Source organism: Xenopus laevis, chromosome 3L, assembly GCF_017654675.1.
Source record: "Xenopus laevis strain J_2021 chromosome 3L, Xenopus_laevis_v10.1, whole genome shotgun sequence".
NCBI lineage: Eukaryota > Metazoa > Chordata > Amphibia > Anura > Pipidae > Xenopus > Xenopus laevis.
The window spans coordinates 110,013,233-110,039,387 of NC_054375.1; the positions used below are offsets into that span (position 1 = coordinate 110,013,233).

The window sequence follows — 26,155 nt, forward strand, 5'->3', positions numbered from 1 at the left end:
TGTTTTAAGTCCTTGCACCTAGGCATTTTTTTGTTTTCTGGGTGCACTGACCTAGGGATTGTTTGTCCATATATTGCAATATATTTAAGCTGGCCAACTACGTCAAAGTCATCCCATATCTGGCCAGTCCTATGCTCAATTGTAATGCTCAAATGCTAAGTTGCAGGTAAAACTAGTACCTTTTGTAAAATGTATAATGAAGCAATAGAATTCTTAATGAATCAGATGAAAATTGAGCATAGGACTGGTAATATATGGACAAACAATCCCTGTTTTGTTTAAAGGGGAAGGCATTTTTAGTAGCTTAAGGCACAAACAGTGGTGTAACTAGATGTTGCTGGGCCCCACAGCAAATTAATTTTAGGGCCCCCAATATATCCAGTGTTTGTCCTGTTTTACCAATATATGTTCAAATTACTCATCAATGAGAGCCTCATGGGGCCCCCTGTACCTCCTGGGCCCCCCTGCAGCCGCAGGGTCTGCTTCCTCTGTAGTTACGCCCCTGGGCACAAAATATTTGTTAGTCCTGTTAAGGGTCTACATAAGCATACATTTCTAGGGCTTTCCTCCTAACCTCCAGCTCTGTCCCTCTGGTCCAAAGTTTTGTCAAAATCTAATTTTGACTAGCAAAATACCTTCATTCCACTATTATCCTTGCTTATTATATTTATTTGCACTGTTTAGCACTGTAAGAGATTAATTACATACCATAATGGAGGATAATGCAGAGACACCAATAAGGCAAGCCATGTCAGTACTGTAGCTTGGGTCGAGCATGAAAGGCACCATGCCAGCAACTGAGGCTGCCAACAATCCAGCATTTAAATAGTGGCAACCAGGTAATAGGAGAGGTGCAGAATACAAAATTCCTACAGACAAATGATTATTTTAAAAACGTTCAACATAAAGACTCTTTCTAAATTAACAGAGAAAAACTTAAATTTTTAGTTTTTCCAAATATAGACAGCATTTTATTGGATGCTGGTGCCCATCCATGTTATCGTGATATAAAAGGTAATGGGTTTTGCCAAAATGTTTCTCACGTACACAGTAAAACTAGAATGATTGTGCTTGTAAGATTCTAACATGATTCTTCCTGATTCTAATGATAAAGCAATTTTTAGCAATTGTGAGACCTCAAAGAAAAAAGAAGAGGTAAAGTGCAGATGAAAATAATGGAATAAAATGAGAACTAGCATTAGCAAAAAATGTGACATTTGCTAAATTTTGATCAAAAATGGAATAGACGTGAGCTGCCAGGCAAGTCACTACTTACGACTAGAAAAAAGGACAACAGGGGGGTCTTTGATTAATATTTGTTTAGGGCTATATTTACTTTATAGGCACACAGGGTATCTGCATTTTATGTCTTGAACAACTAAATATACTGCAGGAGTATGTAAAACAACATCTTCCTATTTTTTGCTAAACTGCAATATATGCACTGCAGTAAAAAATTAAACATGCACAACATGAAAAGGCTGAGAGAGTTAAAACAGCAAATTACGACAATATGGGGGAAGATCTTTGCTTTCATTTTCTGATGTGTAATAGACTGATCCAAACTAATTGCTGATTGGTTTTTATGTTTAACTACACTGGGCTCAATACCCAGGTTAGGAGAGGAGTTGCACTGAGACAATTAAATTGATCTGAGCTTAAGAGACACATTGTGGCTGTGGGAGGTGTGCCTTAGTATTTGTCTAAAACTTTATGTAAAAATGTTATAACTTTGAAGTATTCATTGTTTCCCTGAAGATCTTTATAATTTCTTCTAATGTGAAATTCCCCTTACAAGAAACCAGCTAACCACCTTTTGTCACCGGACTGTGGTCATTATGAATGACGCTAAGTATTTTTAGGAGTAGCATAAGCAAGAAAACCCCTCCATGTTTTCTAATAACGTGTGCACTTTATATTTTATCAATAATGCCATGTACATGGATGTTTATGTGCTACAGTTTTTCCAGTGGAGGCATTTAGGCTAGTTTTCATTTGCTTTCCTAGTTTGAGCCCACAGATTATGGAGTATCCACTCCCTTATTAGGTGTAGGATATCAACGCTATTTCTCATGGTTTAAAGAAACAAATCTTCAATTCTTACCAGGCTTGCATTTTTCTATAATCAAAAGACAATTCCATTCTCACTTTAAAAACCATGCAGATTTCAAAATACTGGTACTCCTGTTGGTTTTTAATGTATGTTTCTTTAGCCATTAAAATAGCCATTTTAATAAAGACATGTAAACCAAAAGCAACTTCCAGTATACATTAATTACCGGTTTTCATTTCTTTAAAAGTTACAGTATCTGTAGGTGTAATTACTATTGAAAGGAGTATCTCATTTGCTATTCATTCTCTGTTGGTTCTGACTACATGTATCATTGAAAGAATGTTGAAGATTCAGCTCCCCTCTAGCCTAGAATTGAATAGATTTGGTTTTACATCACTTAACATGTATGCATTATAAATAGATAAAATTCAACTATTTTCACATGGTTGCAGGAACATTGAGCAGATCCCAATCTATGCATTAATTAGGATCTGGGGAGATTATTAAATTCAAAGGGATATTATTAAATTCGAAGGGGACAAGAATCCCAAAATGATTGAAGAAAGAAAAAAAAAGTGAAATATTAGCCTGAAGCAATTCTATGCACATCTTGTTTCTTAATATTTTTTTAACCCAGCAATACATTCTTCTTAAAATAAATCAGCGGTGCGGTGTACCACAACCGCCTAAAGAAATCTTTAACCAATTGATGGTAATAATTACTTCTGAGAGATTTACACCAGTCTAAATACTTAATATGAAGAGCATGTGTTCCTGTCTCAAGGCTGTATTGGGCTCTGAATACTAAAACATGTTTCTGGTTGAGGAGCATATCTCAGCATTATACAGCTCACCAAACTGTCAGGAAAAATAAAATGCAACCTCAAATATATATTGTAGGGCTGAAGTTTGTTGCACAGAATTAGATCTAATCAAGAACCCTAGTCTTGGTAGATATTTAATGATAGATATTTAAAAAATCACTCAGGGGATGGAAGGCAGGAAGGGAGAAATTAAATGTGCAATACATATGGTGCTAGTGATTTAATCACACTTTATTGTGCAAAATGATAACATGTCGATAGTATGGAAAATTAAATAATAGATGGTGAAGATATCCCAGATATTAGCTGGATAATGTCTAACTAAACCCTAGGGATACCACAAAGAGGAAAAACATCAGAAAACCAAAGGCTGTGGTCTTGTGATTTACCTTTCCCTACTAAATAAAAAGAAAGTTTAGGATTAAGTAGTTCAGTTCTATAAAGTTTGGGAATAACTTAATTTAAACTTGTAGTATTCTATAAAAAAAAAAAAACTTCACAGTTCTTTCAGACAATGTTCTTACATTTTACTGGAAAACTATAACTAAGATCTATGAGTTTACAGTTTAATTACTATTGTTTACCTTATCGTTCTATTCAGATACTCTCCTATTCATATTCCAGTCTCTCATTCAAATTACTGCCTGGTTGCTAGGGTAAACAAGATCCTAGCAAACAGATAGCTGTTGAAATTTCAAACTGGAAAGCTGTAGAATAGAAAGTGAAATAACTAAAAAAAAACACAAAAAAATAAAAAGTGTAAATCAATTGGCAAGTGTCTCAGAGGAGTTATAAGGAGTTATAAGAAATAATTACTCATCCTCCTCTTCTATCGTGTTAATCTAACAAAATATATATTTATTTATTTATTGTGCATGGCCCTTAAGTATCACCATAGGTGTAAGTGTGCAAGTGATTTTATTGCAAACCAATATTTTGGTCTCCTCTGAAACCTTGCCAATGAAAGTGTTTCTTGTACCTGTTTTCATAGGTAGTACTTTAGATTTTCTTTGTTAGAGATCTGGAAAGTTGCATTCTTCCTTTTTGAGATATTTACACATAGCTAGAAGTGATCTTATAGCTCATCTATCTATATAGATCTAAGTAAGGAGAAATATAATAGATTCTGCAGAAGGTACATAATGTGCTCCTTGTCCCCATTAGAGGGGAATAAAAGTTATTATTATTTCAAACACACATTCTTAAACAGGCAAGATATATTTTCTTAAATGGAAGAGAAATACACAGACACAGAATATTGCTTGAAATTATAATAAAATGTTTGTTGTTTATCCCTAAAACAGTTTAGTTTTTCTTGGATTATGAAAGCATAAAAAGCATCTTGGCTCAATACATAGAATTTTAAAAGAATGAATTCTCCATCTAAACACTCTCTGCAGTGTAGCATTGTTTCCAAGATACTGTCATAGTGAGCAGAGCAAACATAATGAAATGTAGGTGTCCTGAAAAAATATTTAAGATTAATAGTGTTCGGAATATTGTTTAGCAACAGTGGAATAGAAACTTGTACCTCTTGATGTAATCGGAAAACCATTTTGGATCATGAGTGTCCCTTGATATACAAAATACTGTATGCGTAAAGTGCAAATTACAAAACAATATTACATTTAAATTAAAATTAAATGTTTTAATAGTGGTTTCGGTGGTTGTATCCAGACATCACAATGAGTTGGCAGACATCAGTAAAGAAATAAGCCACAAACAAACAGAATTAACCCAGGTCCCATCCCCACTAGACCTTCATGGATGAATGCAATGGTTTCTGCAGTCTTTTATTTGGCATGTTTCACTGAGCTGATGGGAGTACTGTCTTCAGTTGTACTCTGGAGAGCTATAGGCCTTCAGTACTGGTTTGTCATTGGGGGTCACCAAAAGGAGAAAGGTTATTCAAAAAGTACAATTAGAAGCAAAATCATTGCATTGATTTAAAAACAGATTTGTTTTAAATGGCCATGTTATGACAATGTCTTTATGAACCAAAACTTTATACAGTATTGCCAATATATTTGACAGAATCTTTAGAAACACACAAGCATATTATTTTAATTAACTTACCTATGGTGCCACCCATAGCGGACATCTGTGTTAATCTGTGTTAATAATTCTGGTGAAGGTTTCAGCGATCCCAAGCCTGGAGGTACTTTGGTTTATAATCCTGCTATTGCGTCAACACAACAGAGACCTGACACAAGGTACAGTACATCATCTAAAAGCAAAGCGTAGACATGTGAAGAGTTTATTAACTTTTTTTGGCTGCAGCTGATGGTTTATTTAAAAGGGATGCACCAAATCCAGGTTTCGGGATTCGGCCAAATCCTTGTGCTTGGTCGAACTGAATCCGAATCCTAATTTGCATATGTAAATTAGCTGTGGGAAGGGAAATCATGAGTTTTTGTCACAAAACAAGAAAGTAATTTTTTCCCCATTTCCTTTCCCATCTGTAATTTGCATATGCAAATTAGGATTGGGATTTGGTTCAGTATTCATCTGAATCTTTTGCAAAGGATTTGGGTATTCGCCTGAATCCCAAATAATGGATTCGGTGGATCCCTATTATTTATCAATACAATACAAACCCTGTTTTGCATAACATTTTTCATCATTCCAATTAAAATAATTTTTGATGGTCCCAAAATCTTTAATAACAACAGTGCCCGCACAAACTACAAAGGTTTGTGTGCAATCTGGCCATGTTTATGAATTTCTCATGTGATTAGTTAGTGGCAGCAATCAAGCAGGTGAATAGCCACAGGGGGATACCTAGTTCAATAAAAAAAATAACTCAGTTTGTCAATCATGCAACACAATTTGGCCAACTTTACTATCATTTGCTTTTTTTTCCAATTACTTTTCAGTTAAGCTAAGCAAGCTTTGTAAAGGAGCAAAATGTTTCCATAAGAACCATGTTATGCCTTCTTACTTTCCAGCTGCAAAATAAATAACAGTAGCATATTTTACCTCTAAGGAATTTGTTTTCTTAGTTATGGTTTGACACACACAAATCTTTAGCAGGAACAATAACTTTTTAAAATTATGTTCTAAAGTGTTATAGAACAGGTCAACTTACTCTGTGAATATGTATATTATATCTGAGGGCCAGAGAGGCTCCATAACCACCAACAAACAATCCCCCTGGCAGAAGAATTTTGTTAAAAAAAAAAAACTATTACTTCATGACAGGTTTTGAAGCAGACAAATGTAGAGCATGTGAAGACTGCGTTTCACTGAGGACATATATGTATGGAATTATAAATGTGAACCTTGATATAAAAGCCTTTGTTTATTTAGACAGCTTGAAGAATACTACCCTAATGAAGGGCAGTTTTGCAGTGAAAATAGTGCTTCCTTAGACTTAGATGATCTATACTTATTTCCATTTTAAATCTGAAGCCCTTGAATGTTACTGGCATTGGTGGTTGGATTTTTGTTTGACCTTAGGAGAGTGCAAGTAAGCTATAAGATATCAAGGAAGAAGCAACTTCATTATAGATGGGGCTACTGAAAAAGCACAATTTATAATAATGATACATTATTAAAGCTGGCAACACACAATTTGAGGGGTGGAATATTTCACCATTCATCCCATTGGACTATCTAGCAGATATTACAGAAGATTTGAGACATATATTGATGGCCAAAATACAGTTATTCAGTTGATCAGCTCTTGTGCAAACCTATTGAATCGTTTAGTGAAAAAGTGGGTATCTGTCTAGGTGTGGCAATAAAAAGATAGCAAAAGAATAGGGCTATCCAGCACTCAGAGGAATCCAAAGAGCCAATAGTATAAGTTAAAAACTAAAATAATGGGCTAAACCTTATGATTAAGTACCTTGCTGGTACGAAACTCGTAGAGCTTATGGAGATGGATTTATACTATTAACTATGACCAATAAAGATTTAACTTATACTATTGGCCCTGTGGATTCCTCTGAGTGCCGGATAGCACTGTTCTTTTGCTGGGTGTTTCGGATTGACACTCCCTGAAGCTGGGGGTCTGGGCCTGGTGCACCTGGACCACATGATCAACTTGGTGAGCTAATTATACTTTTATACTGGAGCACTATTTTCCTTCCTTTGCAATAAAAAGATACACAGGCCAAATTGTGTCACCTATTCAATTTTTATTTTGATTAACAAGTGTGACACCACTTGAGGTTGTCACATAGTGTACATTTCCAGGAATGAGAGTGCCACCATAAGCACTTTCAGAAAATTTTAATGCAATATTTATGGAGGGAAATTTGAGCTATTTACAAACTCATAGACCTCATAGAATTTGAGAGTGCCTTTTGTGCCATCACCCTAAAATGCTGTTGAGCCAAATGACAATGGACCACAAATATTCCTTAAACATGTCACCAAAGTACACCTTAGTAAATCACTTTGTGAACCTTTAATAGATACTTGGTTATATCAGGTGTTAGTGGCATGGTTAGTGATTCAGCCTATGTTGGCAAAGCTCAAGATAAATGTCTGGAGAAGTATTTTACTTCACAACTGCATAAAGCAATAGTATAACAAATTCCCTGAACTGGAAACCTGTGAAAATCTAACTGTACTGTAACACTAAAATCAAACAGTATACACAGTACTGCGAACATTTTTTTCTTCACTTTTCCAAAACCCTATCTCATTATATTTTCTTCTTCGGTGCTCTCTTTTTGTACTTATATACTCTCATTTAATTCTGCTTATTATTTGCAATGTGGATAAAAATCATGTTCATAAATATACAGCATTTAAATCGCGTTTCAAAATATCGGAATAAACCAGTATTCTACCTGCAATATTTACTGATGATACAAAGGCAGCGAGTAAGGCCAGACTTTCAGGCAAGCTGGAAGAATGATATGATTCACCTATAAACACCAGCCCACCAGCAGCAGTGAGACCTGAAAGAACAGCAGATAGATTTTATGTAGGGAGCATGTGCTCTTACTATTATATACCCACAAAGTTCCCTGATTTGTTTTATGAGTGGCTTAAAACCTACCTGAGATAGCATTTGTAAAATACATGAGTGGTGAATGTAGGGCAGATGTAACACCCCACACAGTATGATAGCCCAGTCTTCCAGCAAGGCCAAAGTAGTTACCATCTGAGATAAAGCTGTATTTGGGGAAATAATGCCCAAGCATAAAACACCAGCCAAACCTGAAATAAGCAAGGGAAACAAATGATTAGAAATTATCAGAAATGCACTACTCAGTTAGGAGGCTTATTTAGACTATAGATTCCACCTCCAGCCAATTACATGCATATTTTTTTATTCATTAAACCACATCTTGTAAACCTTGTTTGCTTTTCAGATCATTGTCAAGTATGAGATGATTTGAAAATTTGGCAGCTCAGTGGCAACTGTCAGTTTTCCTCTAATCATAATGTGCTATGTCACAAGAAATGGAGCTGGACTACACTCTACCTTTGATAAACTTTGGTTATTGTCTGAGTCACCAGTTCATTTTGGTATGAGCTAGATAGTATTTAGGAATCAATGTTGACCAGCAAGTATTTTTATGGACTGGTGCCTTATTGACTAGGTAGGTAGGGAATATGGTGATTTGGCACACCTATGGATCAAGCCCCAAGGACAAGCATTTAAAGAGGTTTAAAAAGAGGTGATATGTGCTGCTTTTGTGTGATAGAACAGAGGAGACTGGGAGTTGTCTAAATAGTAACAGTTTTATTCTTTATAGATTACATTTTTGTGGTTGCAGCAAACTTCCCCTGGCTGTCAGGGAATTAACTTCTTGTGCTTTAACTCCGTGTTCTTTTTATTTCAGTGACTCATAACATGTCAACAGTGGCAATGGAAGAGCCACATGGAAGTTTGTGCAGATGGAAAAATTACAGACATGCAAAGCCTGTCTAATTTTGTGACTCCCTGTTCTGGAGTTCTGATGTACTGGATATTAAATACTGCACCTGGCTGAACAGAGTTTTGTGATTTGCTAATAAATACCCACACAAATATGCAATGCTTCAACTGGAACAGACTGTAGTTTGTTGTTTTTCTTTTTAATCTCTGAAGCTGGAGTGTCTTGTCCTTCCATATCATATTAAAGGTCACAATGCTGTAGATAATGCCTCACAGTACAGTATGCCCATAGCACTGCCTACATGCATAAGGCTAATGGCACATGGGTCATTTATAGAACCCAACCCATGTGCCATTAGCCTGACACCACATTTTGAAATGTACAGTGCTAAAGGATCTATAACTGTTGGAGGGTGCAATGTAATGGTGGGAAAACATCAGCCTTCTGCATGAGAATATCTTGCAAAGAATTCTGTGTTTGGTTCATAAAAAAGCCACTGCCAATTAACAGACCTTGCTTTTATAATATAATACAAGCAGACTTGTTCCCAATGACGCTGCTAAGTTTCTGTGGAAACACTGAGCTATTAATCTATGTTGACAGCAACAGACTAGAGCTGAGGATTCACTACATATATAGGCTAGAGTGCAAGGTATATTTTTATATTATATGTTGGGAATAAAAAATGTCTCCATTGCAAACAGTAACATTGTACCGAAACCCTAGACAATTCCTAAATAACTCTTAACACCTAAACCTCTGTATCAGATAGGCCACAGATGTGACAACATGCTGGTAAAGTGTTTTAGTGTTGAGTATAAGCTTGAAGTGGCCTCTAAGGATGATTTAGAACGAAAAACGTATATCTAGTATTTGGAGTGACAAACGCAAGAAACCAGGTGGAGCTTTGCATGACATGTGGGAAGGTGAATAGTAGATCTGAAAAGAAGGTTAATAAAAAGCCCCAGTCAGTTTGCTTTCTGGGTCACTGACCTAAGCAACAGATTATTATTTTAAATGCAAACAATGTATATCAAGAAATATATGCATTTAAATTGCACATATCTTTGACAACAGCATTATGTATTTATGTAGCAAGGATTGGAAAAATGGAGGTTTGCAAAATGGATGCTCCCATCAATGTAAATAAATACTCTGTGTACAATGTAAGCAATGTCTTTGTATCTCATTTAAATAGGTAAAACATAAATATTAACAATGTACACCCATCATGCTCCCATCAATTTAAATAAATACTCTGTGTACAATGTAAGCAACGTCTTTGTATCTTATTTATATTTAAATAGATAAAACATAAATATTAACGATGTAACGAAAAAAAGACATGGAGCTTTGGTAAAATAAAAAATGAATTAAAACATTTTTAAAATAGTTTCCAGATGACGACACCGGATGTATAAACTCGAGCTGAGGTCATTGTTTTCATAAAGGAGATTCTTTGTCTTTCCTCTCAGCTTCGGCTTCCAAAACACTTTTGTGTTCAGCAAGGGCTATAGGAGGAGCAGTCTTTGGAAGTGGATCAGGGAACAAGTGGAGACCCTCCTAAAAAAAATACAGGCCTAATAGTAATTAATCATTATTGCAAATTTCAGACAATCTGCCAACACTGCAAAGCTTGGACACAGGCCACAAATCAGTCAGAAGAAGAATGTCCATATTTGCACACATGTGAAACTTACTAGGCCTGCGGGGACATTGGCTTGGAGAAAGAAGATATCACATTTGCTTTTTTTTTTAAATTATTATTATACTTATAATTTTTATTATTATTATTATTATTATAATACACACATATTTTGGTTGTACAGATATGTAGGGATAAGCAACCTAAAGAAAACATTGTGCTCATAATGCATTCACAATTCAAGCCAGCATGACACCTGGAATGGAAGATGAGAATCAGTGACAGTCTACAAAAAATAACAACCTTGTAAAATATTTATCTGTGCTGATTGTAATTAAACTGAACAGAGGTAGGAACATGAATGATACCGTTAAAGGTAGTGAAGACATTCTTTGAGCATATTAAAAATGGTAGCTATGTAATGAAGAGCAATGAAGAGATGGTAGTAATGCAATAAGGAGAGTGAAGAGCAACCCTTGCAATATCCACTATTATAACATTTTAAGTTTTATGAAAACACTTTTAACATGTAACAAATTAAGAAGAAAAACTAATAATCGGGTTCTGTGTTTATGAGCTAACACTCCCGACCTCTATCATCGTATGGAATTTGTGTATTGTAAAAGTTACTCAAATTATAAAGCACCAAGTTATATTATAGAGATGCAGAATATTTCCAGAAAATCAGATAAACTTTTCTGAAATCTGATATAGGCCATAAAGTGAGGGTGTTAAAGTAGTAGTGCATTGAATGTATTTTTTTTTTTTTTTTTTACAAAGCACCACAAATGGATGCAGTGTGTGTTTCATAAGGCATAAAACACAAACAGGTGTACAGTTATTTTAGAATTGAGCAGTGAGAATACATATGTGCTCGGTGTTTCCATACACAGTTTGAAGAGGCCCCTGCCCTAAAATCCTTAAAGAGGAAGAGAAGACAGACAGGAATGGGAAGGGGAACAAGGGCATAAGTTACAGGTGTGTACATGCAGAAGAGGACTATTGAAATGCTTCCTTTAGAAAGTTATTCTTAAAGGAGAAGGAAAGCTAAGGAGGCATTTTATTGCCAATAGATTAGCTGCAATAGTGCAAGCTAGAATGCTATATTTATTCTGTAGAATGTTTTACCATAACTGAGTAAAAAGCTCTAGAAACTCTCTGTTTGTTTAGAATAGGAGCTGCAGTATTAATGTGGTGTGACATCACTTCCTGCCTGAGTCTCTCCCTGCTCTGGGCTCAGATTACAGTAGAGAAGGGAGGGGTGGGGGGAGAGGAGTAAACTGAGCATGCTCTTGCCCAGGGCAATGAGGTTTAAGCTGAAGGCAGGAAGTCTGATACAGAAGCCCATGTGTACACAATAGAAGGAAAGAAATGCAGTGTTTCTTTTGACAGGGGACTCAGAGAAACATTACTTTGGGGGTTTACTGGTATATTTAGATGGACCTTTCTGATAAGGCTTACTTAGTTTTAACCTTTCCTTCTCCTTTAAGGAGGTTTTTTTTTAACAAGTTTTGTCTGAGATTGAATCACAGTCTGCAGTTTGCTAGAGTAGGGGCACTAAATGTACTGATGGAAGTGGAAGTTTCATGGGTATTTAAGACAATGAAATGGGTTAAAAAGGTATAATGTGAGTCAAAAAAAGAAAATAAGGGAACACTGAATAATGTAGATTTATATAATACTCCCAAAATAGTTTATAGTTAATGGCTGTAATAGTTCTAGACTGCTTTTCTACTCTGCTTTTAACTAGATCATTAAGCTGTACAAAGGTGAGTTGCATATATCAATATACAAATATTATGTAGCATTCCACTGCTATGCACCATCAATAAATGTGATACTACAAACCTCTCTGTGTATATGAATCTATGCCAAATAAATTGATACTACATCCATAGAAGGAAACAAAATGAATGATCAGGAGGTTTCATGTGTCTGCAGCAGCCCTTTTACTTAATATTTACTCTCATTACCATGGTTCCTCTAATTACATGATCAATGGTGCCATAGTCAAATTTGTCCTTTGGCTCAAGATAAAAATATTCTTTGTCTGGAGTCATTGCTTATTTTAATAACTTCACAATGTTGTTGGAATACAGGGTAATGGCTGGAGATGCCATTCTGCTTGGCAGGTCTGTGTAGCCAACAACTCCCTGGTAGGAAAAGAAAAAATACCAATGTGGTTGATCAAGCTAACATGACACAAACAATATCACATGCTGAATGTCACGCAAGGTTATCTTTATATGTGTTTTTATTGTTCAAATTAAAAGTTCTTGACACAGGCACAGCCTCAATTATATCAGGAGAAATAGTTTATAAAAGTACATTCCAGACTTGGCCATCTGGGTCTTGCTGCTGCCAAGTTAAGTCTACATGTAGCCAATATTTTGTGCCTGTGGAATCTGATCATTAAGGATTAGAGCAAATAAGAAGTTATTCAATACAACAGTTTCTCTACAATGGCATTTCTTGTAGGGGAAAGAGGAAAAGTCTGATGGAGTTATAAAAATACTTTGCTGTCCTAGTTTTTCCCCAGAAAAACCAATACAGTATCCAGATGTGCTGTCTAAAAGTTATTAAACTTTGTCAGTAACTTTTAAACGTTGGCATTCCAAACGGTTGCTCTACTATAATTCCCAATATCCTCTGATAGCTGCAACCTGCTGGAATCTGAAATTGATTTACATTTACTATATATATATATATATATATATATATATATATATATATATATATATATATATATATACACACACACACAGTTCAGGCTGTGGTGCACTCCAATCCAGCAGAGTTTTACTGCCTGGGTGCTGTCATATATAGTGCAGATAGTCGTGTTCCAAGGAATGACGCACTCCAGGACTTCATAATGAGATCAAGCAAAGTGAAGTTTATTTGTCAACGTTTCGGTCATTATGAAGTCCTGGAGTGCGTCATTCCTTGGAACACAAATATATATATATATATATATATATATATATATATATATATATATATATATATATATATATATATAGTCTAGACATCCTGATGACGGTCCCTTGAGGTACCGAAACGCGTAGATGATCTAGTAACGGACTTTTCAAAAACGCCATGATGCTGTGAGTGCTTCCTTTTACTACTGGATTGTATATTGAACTTGGTTAGCACCCGGCGAAATTGCTTAATGGCGTGGGTATACATACATATATATATATATATATATATATATATATATATATATATATATATATATATATATATATATATATATATATATATATATATATATATATATATATATAAAGAGAGAGAGAGATACAGGAATGATTACAACATTGTAAATATATTCTGGTAACATGGACCCAGTATCAAAATTTCCATTACTACTTGTTGAAACTTGTGTATTATAGGCAATGATAGACCTGTCGGAAAATGATAACATTAGTATTCACCCTTTCCTGTATATTCTTTCCTTTATATTATTGGTTTCCAAACTGTGGGCACAAACCTGGAACACTGGTTGGGAGACTGAATGGCAGTTAGTGTGGAAGGATGACTATTTGCTCTCAAAATAGTGAGGGTGAAATTTGGGGTGAACACATTTGCTGTTTGAAGTATCCTTGTTTAAAAGGCAGTTCATATATAAATAACCTTGCTATGGACCCTGACTGAATGTCGGACTTCAATGGGGGAACTAAAAAAGTCATAAAACAAATGATTCACTGTATATCTCCATGGAAGTGATGAAACTCCTATATGAATTGCATTATTCACATATATTTTTTATCTATCTATAGGCAGCAGAAAAAACTAAATTCAAACAATGTATATTTTAATTTTTCAACAAAATGATTGATTTTAATTCCTAAGGTTTACAACCAAGGAAAGAGCTAGATTAAGATACATATGTGCATGTGGGTGCTATAGACATAATCATACATAATGGCCTAGAGAAGCGCAAGCTATAAACACGCCCTTTGAGTTCTCACACACTAAAGCATTTTATTAGTGTGCCCTACAGTAACTAATATTCATGCTGTGGCCAACCATTGCACCTTCTATGCCTTAGACACCTGTATCATGCTACAATATACTGTATACTAGGTAGTCAATACACAACTACACATATCTGCTATGCTCTAACATATATTATAACCCTACAGTACCCTATACATCTCTGCAGTGCCAACTTGCTCAATGAAGTAAAGTCCCACTATGCTAATTAAATGCATCACACTAAATACAATAAAGAATGTCAACATAGAACAAACTTGTTTTATTACAGTATAGAAGCTACTATATAAGATTCTCTCATGGGGGACCAAAGACTATTGTACAGTACATACAGTAACGGTAAAATTAAAATGTGCAAAACAAAGTAACAACAACGAAGATATATAGTTCATATAAGTATCCTAGAAATGCATTGTACAGGTATAGGATCCGTTATCTGGAAACCCGTTATCCAGAAAGCTCCCAATTACGGAAAGCCTCCCATAGACCGATGTCCCATAGACTCCATTATAATAAAATAATCCAAATTTTTCAAAATGATTTCCCTTTTCTCTGTAATAATAAAACAGTAGCTTGTACTTGATCCAAACTAAGATATAATTAATCCTTATTGGAAGCTAATCCAGTTTATTGGGTTTATTTAATGTTTTTATGATTTTCTAGTAGACTTAAGGTATAAAGATCCAAATTAAAGAAAGATCCCTTATCTGGATAACAGGTCCCATACCTGTATATAGATTTTATGGATAATATAAGCAACAAAAAAAAAAAAGAAAGAAAAAAGAACTCTACCATATCCTTTTAAGATACAATATCTGTGTTATATGACTAACTTTCCGGGATTTATTCATCAAAATCTGAATTTTTCTGATAATTTTATTTTAAAAAGTCCAAGCAAACTAAAATCCACAATTTGACCTTATTTATTATTAAAAAGCACAATATAATCAGTTCGGGGAAAACGCGAGAAAATCCAAATTTTTGGCCTAATTACAGCTTATATACAACCACAGTAGGTCTGAGATGGCATATTTTCGGATTCTGTCTTTTTCCATCCTTGGGGTATAATAAATCTCAAAAAAATCAAGGGTTTTATAGCAAAACAAACCTTGAATTTTTTCTAGTTTTTAACATTTGTACTTAAATAAATACCCCTTCACTGTCATATGCATCTTCCTTAAGCACAACCAGGGCAGGAACTATGGGTAGGCAGAGTAGGCACCTGCCTAGGGCTCAATCACAGAGGTGCGCACTTTTCAGGGGGAATTTTATTTTTTTTCCTTTTTAACTGTGTTTTTATTTGGCTTTAAATAATAAAGTGTCTTTTATTTTGAAGGCTGAGCCTCCCACCTTCCCAACCCTATCTGGTGTGTGAAGTGATTTAATTTGTGACTCTTTACTGCTTTTGAGTTCTGTTCCCCCTCCATTCTTGCTGTTACCTTATCCGATGCTCCCTGACCCTAGTTGGCGCATGCTCGGTTGGTGAGGGTCTGCTTACATTGTTCATACAGACGCTGGTTGCAGGATAAGCAGCAGAACTTGGTGCTCTGGTATAGCTTGCACTAAATAGATTTTCTAGGTGATTTATGGAGAAGGGAGAATTCGGAGGGTGGTTGGGACGAGTGTAATTTTTTAAAAATCAAGGCTGTGCATCTGACTTTAAAGCTGTTCTACAGTCAGTATGTGCAAAAGGGTGACATTTGTCTTCATGCAAGCGTTATCTTTATTTAGCTGTTTCTTGTTTTAACATTTTCCACATTGATGCATAATAACACAAGGACATGGGCAAAAGGTTCACTGCATCATTGTTAAACTGTTGCAACTATCTGTGGGGAATAGAACCCATTACATGTGATATACAAAGTGCTAGGGTGTTCTTGCACTCTATTGATACTAGAATTGTTTGCCAATTCTACTTTGATACATGAGAAAAGCTGCAGTGTGTTGGCTTGACTAAGTGGTTTTATCATGGCCAGACATGCAGTAACTATCTTGAAGTTGAGCTAGAGTGATGTGAGTGCCTGTGCTGTGACTGTGGCAATGTGGCAATGTTTGTTGGGGTTAGGTGAGCTGTGACAGTGTGACTGGAGTGGGGGGGGGCGCCAAATGAAGCACTTGCCTAGGGTGCAAAATTAGCTTGGCCCAGCCCTGACCACAACTGGAATTAACTTGCAATACTATTCAATGCTATTAGACTACTACTAAATAGAATCTATGCCTATTACCCTTGTTCTCATTTCCATTAGCCCTATTATCTGAGAAAGTGCTAACTCAAAATTAGAAATATGTAGTTGGCTATTGTGAATTTCATCTCATTGAATGTTATGTGTGGTATTTTAAATAAGATGCGTGCCAAAATAGTGCAAGACAAAGATATTTTTTCCATAGTCATCACAGAATGATTTAAGTGTACAACATTTACAGTGTGGAACAGATGAAAAACCTTTGATCAGTGTTGTTTGTTATTCAGAAAAATAAAATTCTTTCACCCAAACAAAATAATCTCTGCATAATCATATATGTTTCTCTAGAGAATTATTCACTTACAACAAATGATTATGTTGTCACCGAACATCTGCAATAATGCAGTCTTTTTAAAACAAAGTTATGTATTTCTTTTAAAATTCATAACTGTGCTTCCCTGCCCACAACTATATTCACGTCATTTTAATTTCCACCCAAACCAGCTGTGCTAGATAATCACCTGAAGATCTTATTGTACCACACACTTATGATTACAGTAGGTCTCGACTTTACAATAAAACAACATGTAAGGGACAAGTTGCTTCCATCAAAGAGCCTTCTATTTTCTTAAATAAAAGAAGAAAATAGAAACGTCCTCTGTCCCTTCATGATTTTTCTATTCTCTCGAGAAAATATTAGAAAGCTACTTTATAAATAATTTCACCCTTCATCCATAGCTTCAATGGAGTTCATGACTCAAATTGTTCTGTTAGTATCCTTATCTCAAAGCTCTCCCCTTGTTCTATAAACTCCTTACAAGCAAGAAGCCAGTAAAGGTGGACATAGACACAAGATATTATAAAGACTTTGATATTGGTCGGCTAGTCGATTGGCCAGGTCGGAAAATTTTGATCGTCGCCTGAACATCGGCCACTGTTTACTGCTGAATTGTCAGATACAAGTGGAATTCTCTTGTTTCTACCTGTATATCTAATGATGCAGCTATAAATATCTGTATTGAAAACACTGTTGAAATTGATGTGTCTATGGCAACCTTTAGGCGTATGATTTAATGCATACCTCCCAACATTTTGAAAAAAGAAAGAGGGACAAAAACATTGTTTTGGACCACACCCATTTTATGGCCACACCCCCTAAATGCCACATCCTTTTTACAAAATTTGACAGGTCATGGAAAGTTTGAACACATTTCTGGGGGTTTTAGTTTTCAAGTTTTATGTGTTATTACAGTTTTGCTAATGAAGGTCAATTGCCCTTTAAGCTGCAAGTTTCCCCAAGAGACCTGCTTATCTTAAATTGTTACAATAGTTTCTTTGCTTATCTTAAATAGTTATACATATATAAGTGCACCTGCCATTCTGGGCTCTCTGCCAAAAGCCTCACTATTAGAAACTTTGTATCTTTTTCTGGCTGTTCAGTGCAGGAGATTAAAGAGAAAGTTGGGACATTTCAATAACCTTTGACTGAGGGTTGAGCTGTCAAAAACAGGACTGTACCACGAAAAACGGGACAGTTAGGAGGTATGCTAATGAGGGATAGCTACAGAGATAGGCAGTACTTTAAGCTGGCCCATAACACCTAAATAAACCAATCATTAAAGAATGTCTGCACAGGTATTCTTCCTTCCCATATACTCTACAGTTCTATTTTAGAGAATAAAAGAGAAAACAAGAAGCAGTTTAGTCAAATGGTTTAGCTAGGACATCCCTACAGTGAAAATGTTTAACCCCTTGGCAATGCTTGGTGCTTTCCACGCTTACCTGGAATGAGTGCTTTGCTGATTATGACGTCAATCTCTTCACACTGCTTGGCAAAGAGAGCAAGTTCAGCTTCAGTAAATTCTTTAGACATTTCTTTAGCATAACCACCAACACCTTCTCCTATTTCAGCAATCTCCACTTCCAGAGGTTCTGCTCCAAAAGATTTGAATTGCTCCAGGGCTGGAGGTCTGGATAAAATAATTACAAATACAGTAATGCAAGCTGACTATTCTGACAGAAAAAAACTGCGCTAACAACCACTTAGAAAAAGTAATATAAGAAGGTGTGCCATGATCTACAGACTTCTCATACTATTTCAAGAGACAGTTTCAATCAATATACACTTCTATTTGAGGAGCAATGGCCTTATCTTTTGCAGATGTTTTATTTCAAGAGCTGGACACTATAATACAATAAAATACATGTTGTACAAAAGGGCAGTCTGCAATATTTATATATAAATATATATAAAATGCAGTTGTAAGGCAATATATTTCAGTCTCTAATTTGTCTTCAGCATATACTGAACTTTTATGTCAATACTAAGCATACAACGATGGTAGCAACGCAAAACCATATGTCAAGGAGTAAGAGAACTGCAACGCAAAAAGACCTGGACGTCCACGGAAGAAAACAGTGGTGGATGGTGGCAGAATCATTTCCATGGCGGACAGAAACCCCTTCACAACAGCCAAACAAGTGAACAACACTCTCCAGGAGGTAGGCGTATCAAAATCCAAGTCTACCATAAAGAGAAGACTGTATGAAAGTAAATACAGAGGGTGCACTGCAAGGTGCAACCCACTCATAAGCATCAAGAATAGAAAGGCTAGATTGGATTTTGCTAAAAAATAACATCTAAAAAAGCTAGCAGAGTTCTGGAAAAACATTCTTTGGACAGGTGAAACCAAGATCAACCTCTACCAGAATGATGTCAAGAAAAAAGTATGGAGAAGGTGTGGAACAGCTTATGATCCAAAGCATACCACCTCTCTATAAAACATCGCAGAAGCAGTGTGATGGCTTGGGAGTGCATGGCTGCCAGTAGCACTGGGACACTAGTGTTTATCCATGATGTGACACAGGACAGAAGCAGCCGAATGAATTCTGAGGTGTTCAGAGACATACTGTCTGCTCAAATCCAGCTAAATGCAGTCAAATTGATTGGGAGTCATTACATAATACAGATGGACAATGACCCAAAACATACAGCCAAAGCAACCCAGGAGTTTATTAAAGCAAAGAAGTGGAATATTCTTGAATGGCCATGTCAGTCACCTGAACTCAATTGAGCAGCATTTCATTGTTGAAGACTAAACTTTGGACAGAAAGGCCCACAAACAAACAGCAACTGAAAGCCGCTGCAGTAAAGGCCTGGCAGAGAATTAAATAGGAGGAAACCCAGAATCTGGTGATGCTTGAGTTCAAGACTTCAGGCTGTCATTGCCAGCAAAGGATTTTCAACCAAGTATTAGAAATGAACATCTTATTTTCAGTTTTTTAATTTGTCCAATTACCTTTGAGCCCCTGAAATGAAGTGATTGTGTTAAAAAAAAAAACTTTAGTTCCTCACATTTTTGTGCAATCTTTTTTGTTCAACCCACTGAATTAAAGCTGAAAGTCTGCAGTTCAACTGCATCTGAGTTGTTTCATTTAAAATTCATTGTGGTAATGTACAGAACCAAATTTAGAAAAAAGTTGTCTCTGTCCAAATATTTATGTATATATTAATAAAGAAGTGAAAATGTAAATTCTTCATACTTGAATTTTTACTCTTATTTTCTCCTATTGGAGAAATAATTATTAAGTCAGTTTCTGTAACAGCCATTCCATTCTGTATAAAAAAAAACCTGAAATCTCTTCTTGCTGTGCCACAGATTCCAGGCAGAAGGAGGGAATGCGAAAATAAACCTTGTTCCATTTGCAGTGTTTAATTTAAAAATAAAACAAACAGATTTTCAGAGTAAACAATTTAGCTAATTACAATGGGAATTGATCGTCAGCAATGCTCAGTATTCCGTCACTACAATTACTAAAGTTCAGTTGCTAAGAATATGAAAATTCCCAGCAGCAAAACCGTACATGTTAAGTTCAATCATTTATTAGGGAAGAAAAAGTGATAATGTAGAAGATCTTATCACATAGATGATTTAAAAAAAAAAAAATTTGAAAAGCTCTACGAGTCTAGCGTAGTTAAAAAGATAATAAAACTAAATTATAATTTAGCATTTAAATTATTTTAAATTACAAGTAATAAAATATTTATATAAATATTTATTAGATATTCACTCAAAAGTATATGTTTCACCTAAAGAAACATTTTGAGCATTTTTGAAAACAGCAGAATATTAAAAAAGAAAGAGTGAGCAAACATATACAGATAAAAAGAAATGTTGAATTTGTTGCAAATACAGCTGCTAGGAGGCCATGACACAATCATCTAGGAGAATCAAGGTAGTGTCCAACAACAAAGTGTGAAGTAATAGTTTTTTTTCTGGTTAACACGCCAGCACAATAGAATATATGGGGCAGATTTAACAATGGTCGAAGTGAAAATTCCAATTAAAAAAAAAAAAACGAATTTCGAGCTAATCCTTGTGTACTTTGAATAGAGAATAGTCCAAATTTGATTTGAATTTGAAATTTATCATGTTCTGGCTCTTTAAAAATTCAACTTTGACCATTCGCCATCTAAAACCTGCCGAATTGCTGTTTTTTTTTTTTTTGTGGAAATTGAAAACTATTCGGCCAAAAAAACCCTTCAATTCGGCCAAAAAAACCCTTTCAATGTAGTTTTGGTTGGTCTTTTTGAATTCGAAATTTGACCCTTGATAAATCTGCCCCTATGTGATCAGCAAGGGCTAGTAGCAAACATACATCTTATTATGCCATAGTAAAGTAGTAAACTTGTATCATTAAAGAGGCATCACTGAGCAAAAAAATATTTTTCAAAGACATTTGGGTAGAACCGTGGAAGGAGAGAAAGAATGTTTTTTTTACTCTCATACTGCATTAGTGGATTGATTAAAATGGTCTTCTGTGGGTTTAACTTTGGATCATTGTATAAAATGTCCTTACGGAGCTTTCTGTATAACAGGCTTCCGGATAATAGATCCCATACTTGTACTATGGGAGTGTAATAGGATGTAAAATGTCATGAAGAGATGGGTCTGATATTATCTAGGGTGTTGTGAAATTAATTTTAGACACAATAATATATATTTTTTCTGATCTGTCTCAAAAATTCAGATTCTGAGTTTGCAAGAGCTTATTAATGTTATCTAGTATATTTTAATCATCGCTGGGCCAGCCCGGCGTGAAAAAACGTGTGCGCACGAAACAAATATGCGCCACGAAAGGGACAGACCGCACACGCCGGCCAGAGCAGGGACCGGACTCGGGGGTAAGAGAGGCAGAGAAGATATGTGTCTGGCGACCCCCCAGCTTTGTGCCCTAGGCATGTGCCTACTCTGTCTACCCCTAGTTCTGGCCCTGTTTATAATGTATAGAGGGCTTTAGCTAGATTTTTGCTGAGACCAATGTTTGGATGCAATTGCTTGAATAATAAATTACCACATTGCTGCCGACCCAGATGAAAAATAACTTGGCTGAGAATTGATACAGTATTGATTCAGTATTGCTAATGATAAATAGAGTTCTCACAGAGGTTGACATACATGTAAACTTAGGGTCATGTACACATGTCCATTTCCAGATGCCTACTAGCCTAAGGGGGTTATTTACTAAACTCCAAATGCAAAAACCACAAAAAAATTGATTTTTTTTAAACATATATAAAATCGGACTTTAAAAAAAAATTACGAATTTTTCAGAATTTATTAAACCACGAGTCTGAATCTGAAAATCCAGCATCTCAGACCTGTCGAGGTTGCATATAAGTCAATGGGAGAAGTCCCAATGATTTTTTTGATGTGCGCTGGGTTTCGTGCAATATCTCAAAGTTTTCAGGCAAAAATCTGACTTTTCGGGTGAAAAATCAGAAAAAATCTTGAATATTGGTTGAAAATTCTACCTGACCTCAACAGGTTTGAGATGATGGATTTTTGGATTCAGATTTTTTGCAGCTTTGGGGTAAAATAAATTTTAGAAAAATTCAAGTTTGTTTTACTCTAAAAATTCGAGTTTTTGCCCAAAAATCATTGACAAAAGTTGAGTTAAAAAACTCCTTCCGTCATTTTTGTTAAATGGGTGTAAGAAGGGTGGGTGGAAACCATGGAAATTAATTGAAGACATTTGAATGAACAACAAATAAAACATCTCTTGGACTGCCAGATGTTTTAGGGAGGCACAAACGAGGACTTGTGTGACTATAATGTAATTTGGTTTACCAGATCAGTTGAATAACTGATCTGGGTATATTTCAGTGGTGTTTTCATTAGATAAATCAAGAGATTTGTTTTCACATTGAACTGAATCGGGCCTGTTGATTTTCTAACAATTCATTAACCATATTTTGTAAGCAAGCTTATTTACAAAACAACAATATAGCTTCCCAGATTCCTAGAAAAAGGGGGTTTGCGAAATTTCATAACTGAGGGTCTTTGCCAGTTTAAGCATGAAAGGAATGCGCAGTTGAAATAAATAGATCCAATGGATTTGAATATCTCACATTTATTGTTTTTAAGGCCATCTGTAAAAAGAAACAGAGATAAACAAAGCTAGACAGCACGTCAAAGAAGGAGAGTGTGGGATATGGGTAAGAACATTAAAAACAGAGGGAATGAAAGACTCATTTCTGTTATATAATTATATATTATATGTAAAGTTACCTGGTGTCAAATCCATGTACAACAGCTCCCTCCCCCTCCAATTATAATCAGGTGATCCCACTGGTGTCTAATAAAAGGGCAGCCAAGTTTGGGAGTTTTACTTTGAAAGCAGCTAGTAAGTTGCAGGTAAAACGTATTCATCCCTTTTATAAAATGTATAATTAAACCATAGAATTCTTAATGAATCAGATGAAAATTGAGCATAGGACTGGCCAGATATGGGATGACTTTGACGTAGTTGGCCAGCTTAAATATATTGCAATATATGGACAAACAATCCCTGTTTTGTTTAAAGGGTAAGGCATTTTTTAGTAGCAGTATGCACAAAATGTCTCTGTCTTAAATATATTGATAATGGGTTGAGTGCAGAGGAATCTTGTATTTGTCTATATGTTTTTTGTGGTCACACCCTCATTGCACCCCCGCCTAATGCTTTTAAAAACTAGTGGTGAGCACAACTTTCCCTTGTTTGTTAGATATATATATATATATATATATATATATATATATATATCAGAGTGTACATTTTTAGTGTAAAAAATTGGTGTTAGCTTGCAAAAATAAAATAAAAGATTACATTCAGAGTTGCCATTACCCATTCAGCATTATACCACTTTTAATGGCAGAAATTCTTTGTTGTTCTTATTTTTCCACTAAATTCAATTTGATATGTTACAGTTAAGGGCATCATTTTAATTTGTTGGGTATAATATATTTTACAAATCTTTATATGTATATGAATTTGTACAGTTCTTCCTTCTTACCCAGCAATGTTGGCCATGGAGCTGAGGGCATCATAACCTTGCGCTATAGTACCTTGAGGTACTAGGTCCATAGCCAAAATGGTAAGTTAACATTGGGCAAGTCTATGCATTAGATCGGGGTTCTGAGCAGGATAGATTAGCAGTTCCGATTCATGAGTTGCTAAAACCTTATTAAAACAAGGAGCTCGTTCATTTACAAGATAAAAAGCAAAAAGTTGATCCAGTTAGAGAAGAATCTGATTTGGAGAAAACAGATACATCAGTTCAGATAAATGATTTTGATTTTCCAAATTCTGCATGTTTTAAAAACATTTTGCATAAATGATGGAATGTTATGACTGGGGCATATTGCAACTATTTATTTTCTAAACTGTAGATGTGGCAAAAGTTAAGTGAGAGTTTTTGAGTGTTTTTTGGAGTCTATGAGCTTTTTTTGCAGATTTTCAGCCTAAAAAAATGCTTTGCAAACTGTCCCTTAAAGATTAAGGGGTAAATTTATCAAAGAGTGACGTTCTGCCACTAGAGTGAAATTCTGCAGCTCTCAATTCATTTCTATGGGATTTTGAAAGGCATATTTATCAATGGGTGAAAGTGAAAGTACACCCTTTGATAAATACGCCAATAAAAATCCCATAGAAATGAATGGAGAGTGGCGGAATTTCACTCTAGTGGTGGAACTTCACTATTAACTTCACTCTTTGATAAATATACCCCTAAGAGCTAAGGGGCAAATTTATCAAAGGTCGAGTTTGTGTTTTCCAAAAAATTTAGTTTTTCAAGGTAATTAATTATACCGTGAAACTGAAAATAGCTTGAATCCAAAATTTCTCCAGCTATAACGTGTCGAGGTCATGTAGAAGTCAATGGCAGACCATTTAAGATTTTAATAGCCTTCATGATGTTTGAGCTTTTTTCGGTGGGTTTCCCTCTAAAACTCAATCAATTCAAGTTTTTTTCAGTGGAAAACTCAATTAATTTGAGTTTTTGGGTTGTTCATCCTGAATTAACTGATTTGAGTTTTGCTTAAATCAGAAAATATTAGACTTGTGAGTTCAATTGAGGTATAAAAAAAACCACACAAACCTCTAAAATTTGACCTTTGATAAATAACCCCCTATGTGTCAGAGACAAAAGGAAGGAGATTCCTACCCCATATAGCTTACAATCTAAATGGGGGGGGGGCTGATATTGATAATTGATATATTACACAGATATTATTAAGCAAAAATTAGACCATTTAGTGTTATGTGTGTTTTATACATTTATCAGATTATAATTATTCCTGCACATCTTCAATTATTTGTGTATAGTTTTCTATGAAGGGGAAACCGCTAACAAAACAAATCCTTGAGCATGTCATAAGAATGAAGAGAGCTCTCTGTTCATTGAAACTGTACAGCAGGCTGAATGCAGACACTCACAGATAATAAAGTGTGCCTATGAAAGCAAGAGCAGATTCATCACGGGAGATGCAGCACATTCGTTTTGCTATGTGAAAATGTCGGCACTGATTGATCTGTAGGAAATGAAAATGATTACGATTTTCGAAAATATTTTTCCACAATGATAAAATTGCAAAAATGCACCATATGTACATATTTGCTTCCAACAGACTAACAGGGTGTGGAAGGGGAAAAAAACCTTGAACTTTATCATTATCCAAGAAAAACATTGCTTTCGAGTTAAGCTTACAAATGGCCTGTATATTTTGCCTGTGATTCATTTCCAGATTTAGTGTGTTTACTGGTTTCAAAGAAAATAATTTTCATCTTATCATGCACAACAGACTTAGAAGCAAGATGGGATGAAACAGCCGCCTTTTGGAATGCGCATGGCAAATATGTTAATGGAACACCATTATCTTATAAAAAGTTATATAAAAATATATAATGTGTCATTATTTAGAGTAGCATATAAGTGGTCTATACACAGGCAGATACAAAGTCAGTTAGTTTGGAAAGTTTTCAAACTGCCTTGAAATCATGCAGATCCAGGTCATACAGTATGTGTTACTAAATCCATTTGGCACAAAGACAGTTGGTGTGTGTGTATATACAAAAGAAGTTGGAATAAGTTGACTGAAACTATCCATTCTTGTAATGTTTCATAAATAGTAATCTCAGTTGAATTTCTCAGTAAACCCTCTTAATTTTCCTGTGTTAACATACCAATTCCAAGAACCCTACCCTCGCACTGTTTTTGTAACGTTTCTTGTATAATTCAAATCCTTTAGGCTTAGTTTCTGGGGGATTTATTGGGGCTTTACCCTCTATTA

At 35.3% G+C, this 26,155-nt stretch overlaps 1 pseudogene; it reads right to left on the reverse strand.

The window, feature by feature from the left end:
• Positions 1-6,999: 6,999 nt before the first annotated feature.
• On the reverse strand, positions 7,000-23,708 carry LOC108710300 (annotated as a pseudogene).
• Positions 23,709-26,155: the final 2,447 nt, after the last annotated feature.